Source organism: Choloepus didactylus, chromosome 6, assembly GCF_015220235.1.
Source record: "Choloepus didactylus isolate mChoDid1 chromosome 6, mChoDid1.pri, whole genome shotgun sequence".
Lineage (NCBI taxonomy): Eukaryota > Metazoa > Chordata > Mammalia > Pilosa > Megalonychidae > Choloepus > Choloepus didactylus.
This window is the reverse complement of record NC_051312.1, coordinates 58,392,277-58,407,730: the sequence shown is the minus strand read 5'-3', so window position 1 is coordinate 58,407,730 and position 15,454 is coordinate 58,392,277. Positions and strand designations below refer to the sequence as shown.

Below are 15,454 nucleotides of genomic sequence, written 5' to 3'. Positions count from 1 at the left end.
TCTGAAAGTGAGGACATTGACTATTTTCGTAGTTTGATCCCCAGTGCACATGGAAAGCACACAATAATTCAGGTAGAAAACTGAATGAAAGAGGAAATGGGTCAGGAAATGTGTTGTTTTTTTTAAGGCAGGCTCCCCCTTCACTCGTTTGATCTCTGCACCCCTTCTCAGTCTTGATTTCCTCATCAGTGATGTTGCTGACCAAAAAGATTTTCTGGACGGGCTTGTGAAATGAAAATGCTAAACAAATATAAGATCCTTGTGTCCCTGGTGCTGGACATGATTATGAAATTAGTGGATGTACTCCTGGAGGGAAGATGAGAACGGGAACAGGATGAGATTGTTGATTTGGCACCCAAATGGGAAAATCTAACTCTTTGACAGTTTTTGGCCCATCTTGAAGGCTTAAGCTATACAGCTTTTAGAAATGGAGATAGAAAATCAGCTGAAAAAAAAACAGCTCTGGAAATGAGCCTGACCCTGGATCGAGGGATTGAGAATGCCTTTCTGAACAAAAGGGGGGGAAAAAAGGCAACAAAATGAGGTTTTAGTGCCTAAGAGAATTCAAATATAGTCGAGAGGCTGTCCTGGAGGTTACTCCTATGCAAGCTTCACCTAGATATGCCAAATGACCACAATGTGATAAGCCCAAGTCAACAATATTCCTGAATATCTGGATCCCTATCTGAAACGCTGTAAAGTTTCATTCACTCAGTTTATTCTTCAGAAACTTAAATCCTTCAGAGTACTCCTGTGCCAGCTAAGTCCCCAAACCCAGAGGCAATAAACTAGATGTGTCCCCTTTGCTCATAAAGTTGACAACCCTTTTCAGCATGAACAGGTTAGGGTGGTCACTGCCTAGACATCCCTGGGGATTGGGAGGGTGATTGGACTGGAGGAGGGGGTAGCAACGGATGGGGTGGAGTTTGGCGGAGGATTGTGAATACTGAATATTTACATAATTTTTTTCTTGGTTACTGGGATATTGGAGTGACTGGAGGGAAGGAATTGGAATGGTGGAACTATGTCACATGGCATCCTTTGAGATTTGTTCTTTGGCTACTTGTTGGATTGTAGTTTGAAGGCTGTATCTTTTTGTATGTATGTTGTGTTTCACAGTGGGGAAATGGCTGGGACTGTGGTACTATAACTCATAACAACTTTGGAAGTTTCCTATATGTCTACTTCTTGAATCATGCTTTGAGGGATATTACCTTTTGGTGTATGTGTTGCATTTCATAATGGAAAGGTAGCTGAGGCTGTGGAACTGTAACTTATAATATTCTTTGGGGTTTGCTCTCTACTTGTTGGGTTGCACTTGGAAAGTTGTTACTTCTATGTATATGTTATATTCAACAATAAAAAATATGATTAAAAATTTTTAAAAAATCTATAGATGTCCAAGCTCAACGATTTCTAAAGTTTTAAAATGCATTAAATAAATATTTCAGTGTTGGAATGGTTTCCCTGATTTGTTAGCAGGCATCTCTGGGACTGGTAGCTATGTCAGATGCCTCTTTTCTTTCTCTTTTAATCCTCCCCTGAGTTGGAATGAAGAAATCCTGCTGCCTCAATGTAGAAAAAAAGACTCCTGCATCAGGGCTCAGGAAACTTGAATTATAATAACAGCTCTTCACTAATTACTTATGTAAACCTATATTACTCACATATTAGGTATTCCTTTGTAAAATAAAGGAACCATATGGGATAAACCTTTAGATTTTCTACTCTCTAAAATTGTTAAATCCCTAAGCATCCAGAAGAAATGATGAGTCTAAATCCCAGGTAACTTTCCATGATAGTTCAGCTTCCTGTGTTTCTTAGTCTAACAATGTCTGTCCTTTCTGTTGCACATATTTCTATAGAATAATTTTACTCTGGTTTTGGCAGGCTTACTTTGGGGAGCCATTTTCCTGGCTAATTAGGTCATGCCCTATTATCCAGCTAGATCATCATCATAATAGCTACAACTTACATAACACTACATGCTGGGAACTATTTTAAGAACTTTAATATAAGAACTCATTCAGTTCTTATAACAGCTTTATTGTTATGATATGCTTTTTTATAGATGAGCAAACTGAAGCACAGGAAAATTATATAATTTATCTAAAGTAACACTGCTATTAAGTGGCAGAGCAGGGATTCAAATCCTGACTGGCCTGTGACCCCACATATGTGTGCTAAACCAATACCCTTTACTAACTATGGAGGATAGAAGGAAAGATAGAGTGCAAAGAGCCAGCCTTCCAGGTGATTATCTCAGGTATGCAAGGGCATGTAAGTCGTCAAACAAATGCAGGGGAACATACAAAAATCTGAGTTCTATCCCTTAGGCCAGTTTGCTCTCAGAATTTTGTCTTCGGGTTTGTCTGCCAAAAATGTGATTTTAAATATGAAACCAACAAAATGAAATCATTTCTTGGAGAACATTTCTGTGGTTCACTCTAGCATGCCAAGTTAAGAATATCTGTCTTATATTTCCAGGCACATGTGTTGTAGTAATTTTATGGGGTAATGAGTTGGCTTCCATTAAAGATAATTTATTTTTGGAGAGACTGGGGCTAGAGAAACGTTATGTGGCAGACAGTGAAATATCTTACTTTTTCAAATTGAGTTAATCACCTACAGGTGAATTTTCTAGGAACTCTGGCTTTAACCATTTGATTGCTATGGATGTCAATGTTTGGACTGTGACTGAAGGCTTTGCACATATGGAATGGGACTCAGTCGTGAGAAATGGACATGGAAGAAGTAAGGGACTTTCAGCTCAACTTTAACACTGGAATAGGACTTGGAATCCATTCACTAGATTCAATAGAAAATAATTAAAAATTCAACAATAGGTAATAACTGGGGGACCATGTGATTTATCAGATCTAGCATAGTCACCACTTCACAATTTACCACATGTAAGATGCTGCTAGTTATCTAGTCAACATACATTCTTTCCTTCTTTCTTACTACAGAAGCCTAATTTTGCTACTAAAATATTCTATGCCCCAGGCCACCTTGTAGCTAGAAGTGGCCACGTCACACTCTTCTGGCCAATGAGACACTGTATCTTCCAAGGCCATTACCTTGGTTAACATCCTTGAATGGTAATCTGGAACAAATGTAGCCAGTGCCTCTGCTTTCTTTCTCTTTTTCTTTTTCTTTCAGTCTTCTTTCTCCAACCTTCTAACTCTTATCTTCTGACACCCCTCACCCCTGCCCCTGCTTCCATGTACTTTATCCTCAGGGATTGGGGTTTTTTAACTTCCTTTGTCCCTCCTGTCTTGAAAGAAAAGTTTTTAAACTCAGTTTAGGCAAGAAAATGTTTAGAATATGTCCCACAGTGTTTTCACATGATTTTTTCAGTAAAAATTTAAACATTAATTCATTAGCTCATTTATTATTTAATATTTATTGTATGACTACTATATAGTAGGTACTAGGTGCTTTCATTCTAGAGAGGGCAGGTTGTAATAAGCAAACAAATTAACGATTCACATATGGCAAGTGAAAAAAAAGTAGAGTATCAAGTGAAACAGGAAATGAGGGTGAGGTTCGTGCTTTGATGTTGCATGGTCTGGAAAGACCTCACTAAAGAGCTGAGAATTCAATGATAAGAAAAGGTCAATCATAAAAAGAGGCTGAAAGATAATATTTCATACAAAAGGATAAGTAAGAGCAAAGACCTTGAAAAACAAGTCCTAAATCTATTAGGTTGAACCGGATGAAACTACTAATTTTGTATATCAAAACAGTCAGATATTGGAAATTTCAGATAGTTTAGTTTAGCCTATAAATGTTAACAGGCAATAAGTGGTTGCTATAAGAATTGTGTGCATTTCTGAAAATTTATTTTATTAATCTTGTTGAAAATAAATTTTAAAATTCTACAACAGTTTGCTAACTTTGTACTTAATTCAAAGCATAATAGTTTGAACACTTTGTACTTCTCTGAGATCTTATTTATTAACCAATAGTTTAAAAGTTTTAAGAAGTGTAAAAATTGCTAAACAATTTGCAAGAACTCTGAGAATCCATAAAAATATTAATGTAACTTTAGAGGGCAGATCAAATAGCCTACTAGATCAAAACTAAACTCTGCAAAAATAATAATTGGAAATGACAAGAGGAGAGAGCTGTAGGAATAAACAAACAAATACTGGATTGCATTAAATTCTAACCTATGTGGAAAAAGTTAAGATAAGGAATATGTGTTTCAATTGTGGATTTGAAAAGGCCAAGTATTGGAAACAAGTAAAATATTTTATTAATAACCGCTTAATTATGTTAAAATTATTATATTACACCTAGGAATAGTATTTCACAGTATTTTACTAGTAACTTAATGTGTTACTTCTATTAGGAATATATGCATTTAAAACAAATATTTAAGTCATTACAAGAATACATTGATAATGGTGAAGTTTTCGAACACAATATTTTATGATTGGAATAGCCTCTGTAAGGTTTCCATCAAATTACAGAACCTAAAATAAAACTGCCTTCTTGCGTAATTGACATCAATCTTAATTTGAACCTTGGCTCCAGCATCTAACTGCTGTGATATGAGTAAATAAATTAATCTAGCTCAGTTTCATTTCCTCATCTGTAAAATGGTGATAACATGCATCTTAAAGAATTATTTTAAGGATTAAGCCATTTCTTTTATATAAATGTTCTGGCATAACATTTGACACAAAGTAATTCAATAACTGTTAGCAATTATTGTTATTGTTACTATTGTTTTCTTCTATATATGGTAAAGTTGAATTTGTGAAACTATTCTAGTAACTGCTAACATGCTCAAATGTTAATCATATCACGTAAAAATTTGTGAGACAATAAAAGGGTCCAGGAGCAGAAGCTCCTGATGTAGAAAAAAGAGGATTGTCTTTCAGGCAAGATATTGAGCTTAAGAAATCTCACTTCTCACATTTTCATGTTAATCAGCATCATCTCCAGCAAAAGATTGGTGGCAAGCATAGCAAATCACAGTGGAAGCTGTGGGTTCTCTGGGTAAATTACGTAAATAAACTTTATTAGACTGAGTTCCATGAGAACAGGGCTCAGCTCTTTATTTTCAAGGTTTACCTTGAGCCAGGCACTTTTCATATTCCTGTTTAGAATAACTCTCGTAGGTGGGTATTATTGCCCCCAAATAAGAGACAAAGAAACTGAAGCACAAATAGGTTAAGTGTCCAAATCATAAGCAGCCTGGGAGCCAGGATTAAAATATGTCCAGTTTACATCTGGGGGTGACATTTTTTACTACAAAGTTGTACTGCCTCACATTTTTATTGAATGCATCTACACATATGGTTTGAAAAAGGCTTACATATGAAATCTTATTGTGTTTGTGAATTTAATCTATTAAATTATTCCAGAAGAGGAAGAAAGCAGATTTTTGATGTCATAAACATATTCTCAAAAGTTATCAGCAAGCTAATATTTGCCAAACATCTGTGTATCCCATCTAAGTTGATTCTTGAGCGCACAAATTCCTTTGATAACTTATGAAAACTATGAGCACTCTACATAAAAAAATTCTCCTGTAGTTCTCAGAACTTCACAGTCACCTTGAAGGTACTTCAACCATCCATAAGTAGATTTAAAATAATTTTCCTATGGTCTCATACTTAACGAGAAGGAACGCTGAAACTATACCCAGATCAATCTGGATCCAAGTTTGGTCTCTTTCAGTTACACATACAGATTCAAATCTAGTGTACCCCTCCCCCCCCTTTTTGGTAACTTTATCACTTGGCATCTGATTTTTTTTTCCTTGAAATTAAGAGAAATTAAAAAGAGAAAGATCTGATTCTTCCTGTTGTGCTGGGGCAATTATAATTTGAACTCTGAAACTCAGAGTGTAAAAATGAAATTATTAAAAATGTCTGTCTGCTAGGAGATTTTGACTTTAGAAAATAGTGCCTCATTAGCTGACACACAAAAGCATTCTTACTGCATGCTATACTTTGATTTTGCAAACTGGGCACCAGTGTTGTAGTTTGATATAGCTATGGGGTGACAGAGTTTATGGGAAGTTAATTCAGTTCAGGGTTTGGCCTAAGACAATAACTAGCTTTGGATGCAAAAAGTGTCCAAATTGTATGAAATTTTAAGTGGCACTGCACAAGTTGAAAACTACAAATAAATGCCTAGCATAAAGAACTGACTTTTGGTTCATGAAGTGGGGCTAGGCCCATAAGGATTGTGAAGACATTTAGGCTTTTAGAAAGCATCATAGTGATATTAGTAATTCTACAATTGGTTGAATAATTCTCATCAAAATAGTAATGTTAGTCAAAGAACAACAAGCAGCACAATTTTTATTGTTTTTCCTATAAGAAAAAAGTTCTGGAAGAAAAATTCATAAATGAATGCAATCGTGAACACACAATTTAAAACTCATTGACATCTCACCTGTAGTGTTTTGATTTGCTAAAGCTGCCAGAAGACAATATGCCAGAAATGAGTTGGCTTTACGATGGGGATTTATTAACTTACAAATTACAGTTCTTAGGCCATAAAGATGTCCAACTCAGGGCATCAACAGGACAATATCTGGACCCTCAAGACAGGCTGCTGGTGTCCTGGACACCTGTATCCCATGGGAAGGCACATGACGAGTGTCTGCTTGGCCTTTGCTCCCAGGTTTTGTTGCTTCTGGGCTTCAACTCTTATAGAGGAATCCAGCAAAAAGATTGAGACTCACCTTGGGGCAACTCCTCAATTGAAATAGCCTAATCAAAAGGTTCCACCTACAGTATATCTGCACCCACAGGAATGTATTAAAAGAACATGTCCTTTTCTGGGGTACTTAACAGCTTCAAACCACCAAATGTAGTATGATTTCTTTTTTTTTTTTAATTATGAAACTATGGTTATTTTACTTCACAAGTAGATAAAAGTAACTCAGGCAATGGACTGTACTTGGTTAGAAATGCTTTTTCCGTATAGTTAAGCGATAATTTAGTCTCATATTTACATATTTTTATCACAATGAGGAAAAAAAATAGTTTAGAAAGAAGGGTTATTTGGTCTTTGTTTAAGGGGTTACTAAGGAGAATAAATGTGCTTAGATTCCTTTTCAAAAGTTTCCTGAAATAAAAGCATGCTTTGATCACAGTGGAAAATAAATATTCAACATCTACTTACTAATTAAACCAAAGACACAAAATGTTGGTTTTACCTTCACAGTTAAAGCCACCTGGCACACCTTTATTCCACAAAAAGACTAGGGAGTTATGTGATGTTGGGTGTTTCCTCTTCCTTTTCAGATCTGATACTTATGGGGTGTTCTGGAAAATACTACTTACAAGAGTGAGGATAATTTTGAAATGGGAGTTGAAAGAATTTTTGGAAATAAAAGGTGTAGTAAATTAACCAGTGGTGCTTCAAAAAGTGTATAAATTTATTTCAAGTGATACTTTTAATGTCATTTATTCCCTTTGTTGCTTAGTTTTTGTTTTGCCAAAGGTAAAATAACAAGGGTTAATAAAGAGCCATTGCCATTGAAGAATGAAAGGCAGATTTAAAAATAAAGTATTTTTTTGAAATCAGAAAAAATAAAAAGGAAAAGAGTGAAGGCATTTGGGAACTTCTCAAGATCTGGATGACCAGACACAAATTGTAAGCTGTTGGGTAAATGATAAAAATGATAGCATATTAAGTACTAGGCACTATACAAACACTTCACATATATTAACTCATAGCATCATATTTTATTGGCACTATGCAATAAATGAGCTCCATTCAGCCATTATTAACTACCAGACTGTGACTGTTCTTATTTTATGGTTCCAGGCAAATATCCAGAGATGTGCCAATATAATAAATGTGATTTCCCAGGCTTATCAGTTGTTAAAATGGAGTCTTCAGGACTGCACTAGATGCTTATGGTGGATCTGCATAGGCTAATTTTAGAGTGCATGTAATTATTAAGGGACAATAATATCCACAGAAGCCTTAGTCTCTGAAATATCATTGCAGGGTAACACTTTTACAAATTCATAAACATTAAATTAACATGAAACAATTTCATATAAAATCTTAAGAGGCACCCAGACTCTTACAGCTATGAAGAACATCCATATCCTTTAGAAGAGCTTTCTGGTTTGGAATTAGCATCAAAATTTCTTTCTGAGGATTGGTGTTCTGAGACTGTTCTGAGGAAGTTCTAAAGAGAGAGTACCCCTACTACTATCCATTTGAAACATCTTCTCCTCTTCCTTTCACCTCATTTGTCAGAATCTGACATTTGCTTTTGAGGCTTTGAATATTCTGTCATTGACTCTGCAGTCTCCACTATTTTATCTCTTTTTTCCCGCAGTAATGCTAGACCTTCTTTAGCTCTGTGCTGTGCTGTTTCCATTTTCAGTAGACTTGACACGTTAGTTAAATCTTTCAGCTTTTTGGGAGGGACTTTCAGTGTACCACATGGTTGTAGTAATCTTTTCTTCATCCAATTGAGATGATGTTGGATTTGTTCATTTTATTTAATATTGTTACTCAAAACTGCTATTACTGATTCCATCATAGTTTGCAAATATTCTCTGCTACTTCTTGAAAGAGGTGGCCAGGTTTTTCTCTTGTTGGAAGCTGTCTTCACTTTTTCAGATTAGTATGCTTTGTTTTTCTTGTCACTTCATAAGATAGATGCTTTGGGTGTTTTTTAAAATTTTTCATTGTGTTTCTCACCTCCTTTACCATTCCATTTCTTCCTTATCAATTTTTATTTTTGGATTTCTTTTTAACTTTTGAGATTTATTCTTGGAGGCATTTTCTTTGTCAGGCATTCTGATACAAGTGGGAACAATTATAACAGTGCTTCAGAATCTTGGCCGAGCCCCTTAGGGATTCAGCGGTGCTCTAGGAAGAAGGTGCCTTTACCAACTCAGGAGAGATGTCGACATTTTCCCTGGCTGACCAAGCACCCCAAAGTGGCCTCAACCAGGGCCGCTTCTTGGAAGTGTCTTGTATGACTGAAAGAACCTTGTGCAATTCCAGATGAGTGCACTGGCTCCAGGGTTGCCTCTCTTCTAGGAGGCAGTTCTTTTTACTGTTACAGTGTTTGTAAGAAGTGTGTAGTGTGATTTCTAATGGGGCATTGATCATTAATAAAAATGAGAACTGTGTGTTGTTCTTGGCTCCTAACTGACCACTGGAAAAATAATAATGCTTAACAGTATCTTTTTAATTTAAAGTTTTGTAAGAAATTAGCCCTGGGGTCTTGAATCAAAACCTAATAATCCTGAAAAAGATTCTACATACCAAATGTTTCCGAAGTAAAAAATCCTCTATGTTTGGCTTCCCATGAAAAACCAAGATCTCAACTTATTTCAAGGGGTTCTTTTTAAAAATGACCAGAAATGCTTGGAAAGGAACCTGTCATTTCCAAAAAGGAATGTGACATATGGGAGAGGAGGAAGTACTAGGACTCATGGGCTAACTCTATCATGAATACCTACACTATTTCTTTCTTTAGATTTTTTTTTTTTTTACAGCTTTACTGAGGTATAATTTATATAACATAAAATTTCTCATTATAAGTATACAATTCAATGATTTTTAGTACATTTCTAGAGTTACGCAACCATCCCTCTATCCAGTTTTAGAACATTTACATCACCTCAAAAGTTCCCTTGTACCCCTTTGTAGTTAGATTCTTGGTTCTACCTCCAGCTTTTGGAAATAATTGGTCTGTTTTACATCTCTATAAATTTGTCTTTTCTGGATATTTCATTTAAATGTAGCCACAAAATATGTAATCTTTCATGTCTGGCTTCTTCAACTGGGCATGTTTTTGAGGTTAATCACACAAAAAGAATTGTAACATGATCAATAATTTATTCCTTTTAATTGTGGATACTATTTCACTAGATTTATGTATTTTTTATAAATGACTATTTACTTACAGTTTAACTAAGATTTTAACACAACCATGTAAGTAAAATGGGCTTGTAATTTTCTCACACTTTTCTTTGCATAGTTGGTGTCAAGTTTATGCAAGTTTACAAAATGAAAAGCTTTTTTTTTCATTTTTGGTTTTTTTAATTCTATTCTCTGGAGCAGTCTGTGTGATATAGTAGACATCAGTTATTGTAAAGGTTTGTCAACTCACTTCTGTAACCATCTAGGCCTGGTAACTTTTTGTAAGCAGGCTTCTGATTATTTACTTTAATAATTTAGAGATTCATTTGGATTTGCTTTTTCCTTCTTGAATCAATCTTGATGACTCAATTTTCTTAAAACTTGAGTTAAGTTTTCAAATTCACTTGTTATTATAAACTTTATTTTATCAATGCCTTGTTCATGGTGGTGTTTACCTGTGCCGCGGCTGCCTCCCCCCTTCCTCCTCCTCTTGTTTTTCTTCTTCTCCTTCTCCTCACCCTCCTCTTCCTCCTCCTTCTTCTTCAACAGTTTTGCTGAGGATTAATCTATTTTTTTAAGATTTTTTAAAGAAACAGCTTTTGGATTTAATGAAATCTCTTATACCATTAATAAGTTTTTGTCTGATTGATTTATTAATTTATGAGAGAGATATCTTAAGATCTCCCATTATGGTTGTATTTTTGTCAGTTTCTGCATATAATACTGACAGTTTTCACTTTACATATTTTGAGACCATGTTATCAAGTCATGGAAGGTCCAGAATAGTTATATCCTCCCGGTGAATTTTTTCTTTTATCGTTATGTAATGACCATATCTTTAGTTCTAAAAATGCTTGTTTGCTTCAACACAATTGAATAGAATTTGCTTCTATTCTTTTCTTTTAAAATTACTATTGCTACCTTTGCTTTGTTTTGGTAAGATCTGAATTGTGTATCAGTTTTCTTCTCTTAATTTTCAAACTTTGGGTGTCAATAGCTGAATGTATGGCATGTATTTGGATTTATTTCATTCATCTTCTTTGTTTCATCTATTTCCATATATACCAAACTGAGTCCTGTCAGGAAAAGATAGAGCATGCTAGGAATGTCAAATAGAACCGATGTAATACAAAGATTTGGTTACAGAGGTGTTGTAGAATCAAAGAGGAGAAGGTAGAGTGGTGCTGAAGGAATAAGAGGCATATCCTGGACTCGAGATAGGAACTCCTGCAGGCTGGAGGCCATGAATGGACACGGTGCTGGTGTGGTGGGCTGGAATCACCGCAGATTCCACACTGCAAGGACTGCTGGAGACCACGACTGCTCTACCCTAACTGTAGGCACCACTGCAGTCTCTGTAGGAATCAGAAGCTGAACATACTTCTTCTTTCCTTCTTCCCACCTTCTAATCTCCTATTGGCAGGGGCTAACAAGAGGCCAGCTGACATGGTACTATGGAAAATGTGGTGTGCAGGTCTCCAGCCCCACAGAGAGAGGGTAGAAAGCTAAGAGCCGGTCTGAGACAACAGATAACTGGAACACACTCATTTTTCTTTATTTTTCCTCCTTCCCTGCTGTCACTTGGATTGGTCACATTTTCTGTATTACATTTTTTTCCCACTGTTTTGGAAGTTATGTATTCCATTTCTCTGTTACGATTCCTTTTAAACTTGTAACATGCACACCTGAATTAATGAAGTAAAAATTTTAATCACTGCTTCTGGTACTTTCCAACAAAAGGCAGAATTAAACTTGTCATCCCTTCCCAGCTTCTCTATATCCATCATTCTTTTATCTAGGTTTGCCTTTTTTCAGTTTATTTCTTAAAGATGTATATCCCTCAGGAATTCTTTCAGTGTGGGTCTGTAAATGGTAAAATCACTGTCTTGCCGTCTGAAAAGGTTTTGAATTTGTCCTCAGCCTTAATGATATGTTCGCTGTATATAATTCTAGATTGACAGTTGTCTTCTCTCATCCTATTAAAGATAGTATTCCTTGTCTTCTGACTTCTGTTCTCGCTGATGAGAAATCTAATTTTTGTCCTTTTTAGGTAATCTGACTTTGCTCTTTGGTTGTTTCTAAAATGTTCTTTTTCAACTTGGTGTTCTGCAGAATCATTATGAAATGTTTAGATGGGGATTTATCTGTATTTGCCCTAGGTTAGTCCTGATGTAATCCATCAATATAAGGATTATGCCTCTCATCAATTATGAAATATTCTCAGCCATGATCTATTTGAATAGTAACACTCCCAGTTTATTTTTATTCATTCCTTCCAGACCTTGCATTAGAAGTACATTGAATCATCACGTTTTCCCCTTCATGTCTCTTAACCTCTCTTTCATATTCTTGGCGTATTTATCATTGCTTCTCTTTATATTTTTATCACTACTAACTCTGGGATGTTCATATCTATCTAGTTTATTACTTCTTCCTGAATCTTTAAAGCAAATCCATAAAAATTTTAACTTCAATATCAATATTGTTCTTTTCTGGAGAGTCTAGTTTTAAAAATATCTATTCCTTTTTTCACAATAACCTGTAATTTCACTATGGTCTTTATCTCTTTTTAAAAATCATCTTTAATCATTTTACATACTTAGACATACTTTCAGAATGTTTCATCTGTTATATCAATTCTCACATGATTTCTAATTTTTTACTGTGACCTCATTTTCAGTTTGTTCCCACTTACCTCCCTATGCCCTAAGACCTTCAGAGTGGGTATCCCAAGTTCACTGGGTAGTAGAAATATCCCTAGAGTACAGGTATTTTTTGGTTTCTGGCAGATGTCCCAGAGGCTTTCCTATCCAGAGAAAAGTATTTTTATTAATTTCTTAACTTGGAACTGCAAATAGAAGACAGCTAAAATTTGACTATAAAATTGGTATAGGCCCAGAGTTTGGGGATCTAATGGAATGGAGACTTCTTTCCCCCTCTAAGACCCAATCTGAGTCAAGCTTCTTTGCTTTTTTTTTGGACCTGGTTTTTCTCATCCTACTTACATAAAGGGGCCTGGTCTAATAGTGTCTGAATTTTATGTCACTCTCCCAGTTCCAGCCCCAAGTCATTTTTCTTCTGCTCCTGAATAAGGAATAAACTCTAGGCCCTAGACTATAGGGCTGGTATCAGGGTTTGCTCTTTCCTGGTTGTTACAGGCTTAATGCAATTGCTTACCTTTTTCACTACTAGTTTCATTCTTTTATTTTCTGAAATCTGGGATTTCCATTCTTTTTTCTGAGTTCAGCTATTTGTTTAGTTTTGATTTGTTTGGGTTAACTGTTATCCATCATTACTGTGTACGTGTGAGAGGGGTCTCTGTTTTATCAGTCATTCATGATGCCAAAATCAAAAGTCCTCTTTCACATATTTTTGTATATGGCTTTTTACAAAACAAGCCATAAGTACAATGGACTTTAAATTCACAATCTGCAATAATTTGCCATTTAGAGTCATATTGTTAAGGAAGCACCTTCATCCCTGTTTTTTTAAACAGCTTTTTCAGGGGAGAAGCATAAATTTTCTAAATTAGGTTATATCAGCTCAAAGAATGTGGCAGAAGTATTTGCTGCTTTTTGAAGAGCACACTTGCCCTGATGTCTTCTTAGACAATTTTGTCAGCTTCTGCTAAATTGCAATCACTTTCTCCCAGGGCTCTGAGCACTGCTAGTAGGTAGAGGGAAAGTGAAGAATGTATATAAGGAGGAAACTCAAGTCATGAATATGTCAACTTCACATAAGCAGCATTAATTACAGGCACTTGTGGATGACAGCAAACTAAAATACTCTTCTGCAAGTTGTATGAGTTTTAAACCTCCACTCATTTTTCTTATTAAAACATTTCACTGTGTATTTTGGCAAGATCTGCATCACATAATTCTAAAGGTACCTAGAGTTGGAACACCAGACTCAACAGTCCAACCCTCTAACTTCTCATGTAGAGAATTTTTGGGAGATTGCCATTTCTCCTTACATCTTTGCAGACCAAATGGCCGTAGATGGTTAATTGAGATTTTCTTAGGTGTTTATGTTCTCCTGGAAATGGCCATTATAGATTTATCTTTTAATGCACTTATGTCTACAATGCATACAGAATGAATGATTTATTCGATCTAAGTCAAACCATAGGAGAATAATCCTTGTGGCATATGATTTCTTGAGAGCAAGATAATTCTATGTGATGGGGCAGAAAGATTATGGGCTTCACAGGCAGAAAGATGGTAGCTTTATCATTCATCACTGTGTGAACTTTGGCATGTTACAGAACTTCAGGTTCTGAATAGAGATAATATTTCCCTCATGGGATCACTGAGAATTAAAAAATAAAATAGGTATGCCTAGCACTAGGTGCTCAATAAATGTTAATTTCCTTCCTTGCTTTCCTAAAATTTTGGATTAATTCATAGAATTTTACAATGATAAGGTTGGAAAGAACCTTGGAGGCCATCTTTTCCAATGCACTTATTTGCTAGTTTAGAAATAGGCTAGGAGATATTGACTTGGTCAAGTTTATTCAAGAAGTTGCCTCAAATTCCAATTCTACATTGACCGTGTAGCCAAAGCTTATGGCTTTCTTTACCACTTTTTCTGTTGTTGTTTCATAAAAAAGGTAATTTTGTGCTTCTGTTTTGTGCGATTGAAGAAAATGTTATTTTCTTTTCCTGATGTTTGTCTTGTCTTTGTCTTCCAGTCTCTTGTCTGTATTTTCCCCATCACTGTGAATTTTCTTTGTTATGCTACATGCTACCTCACAGATTCACTTCCAAGCCCTTGTATCAGCCCACGTGCAAAGGATGCTATAGAAGCTAAACCTTCTGCATGTGGGGTAACAGCCAGAGATATAGACTGCAAGAGAAAGATAAAACAAGAAAACTAAAAGTAAAGGGTGAGGGGAATCCCACAAAAGTTCGGACATCTACGTTCTCATATGGAGACTTTCTATGGAGGCATCAATGAGCTTTTTATTTCAACCAAGCTCAGGAAACCAAATGGCTAGAAACTGAAGAACATTAATAATTTCTCCTTTTAGAGGTTTTGACTAAAAAAATTTAAGAATGAGTCATACTCTGCTATTTAGTCTATGAAACTAGGAACTGGTCTTTCCTTTGTTTCTTTTTCTTTCTTCTCCCCAAACAAACACACAGATGATTTAAGCAGACTTCGATTACAACATACCTAAAATAAGAAAGCAATTGAGGGTTAAAAAAAAATCAGCTGAAGGTGTAAACTAGCTCCAGGCTGAATGACTGTGGCATATTTCATTCTCTCTTTCTAAATCAATGCTTAGCAAAGCACAGAAGTGTTTACCTTTGTCTGATCTCTAATTCCCTAAATTTATGTGAAATCATGCACAGATGCGCTGGAAACCAGCCTGGAAAAGCCTGGCATTTTAATTGATCCCAGAGCTTCTTGCCTCACGGCTCCTGCTGTGATGAAGTCTGCTACTTGTTCCAAAGATTCTCCACCCGGTTGCCTAGCCACCGGCAACTGGCCAATCAAGGTGTCCACATGCAGCCGAGGAAGTAACCAATCAATTTTTTAATTTCCTTCTGTAAACGGGAATGAATCAGAGTGGATTTGAAATCTC

At 35.7% G+C, this 15,454-nt stretch overlaps 1 pseudogene; it reads right to left on the bottom strand.

The window, feature by feature from the left end:
- Positions 1 to 8,046: 8,046 nt before the first annotated feature.
- On the bottom strand, positions 8,047 to 8,792 carry LOC119536947 (annotated as a pseudogene).
- Positions 8,793 to 15,454: the final 6,662 nt, after the last annotated feature.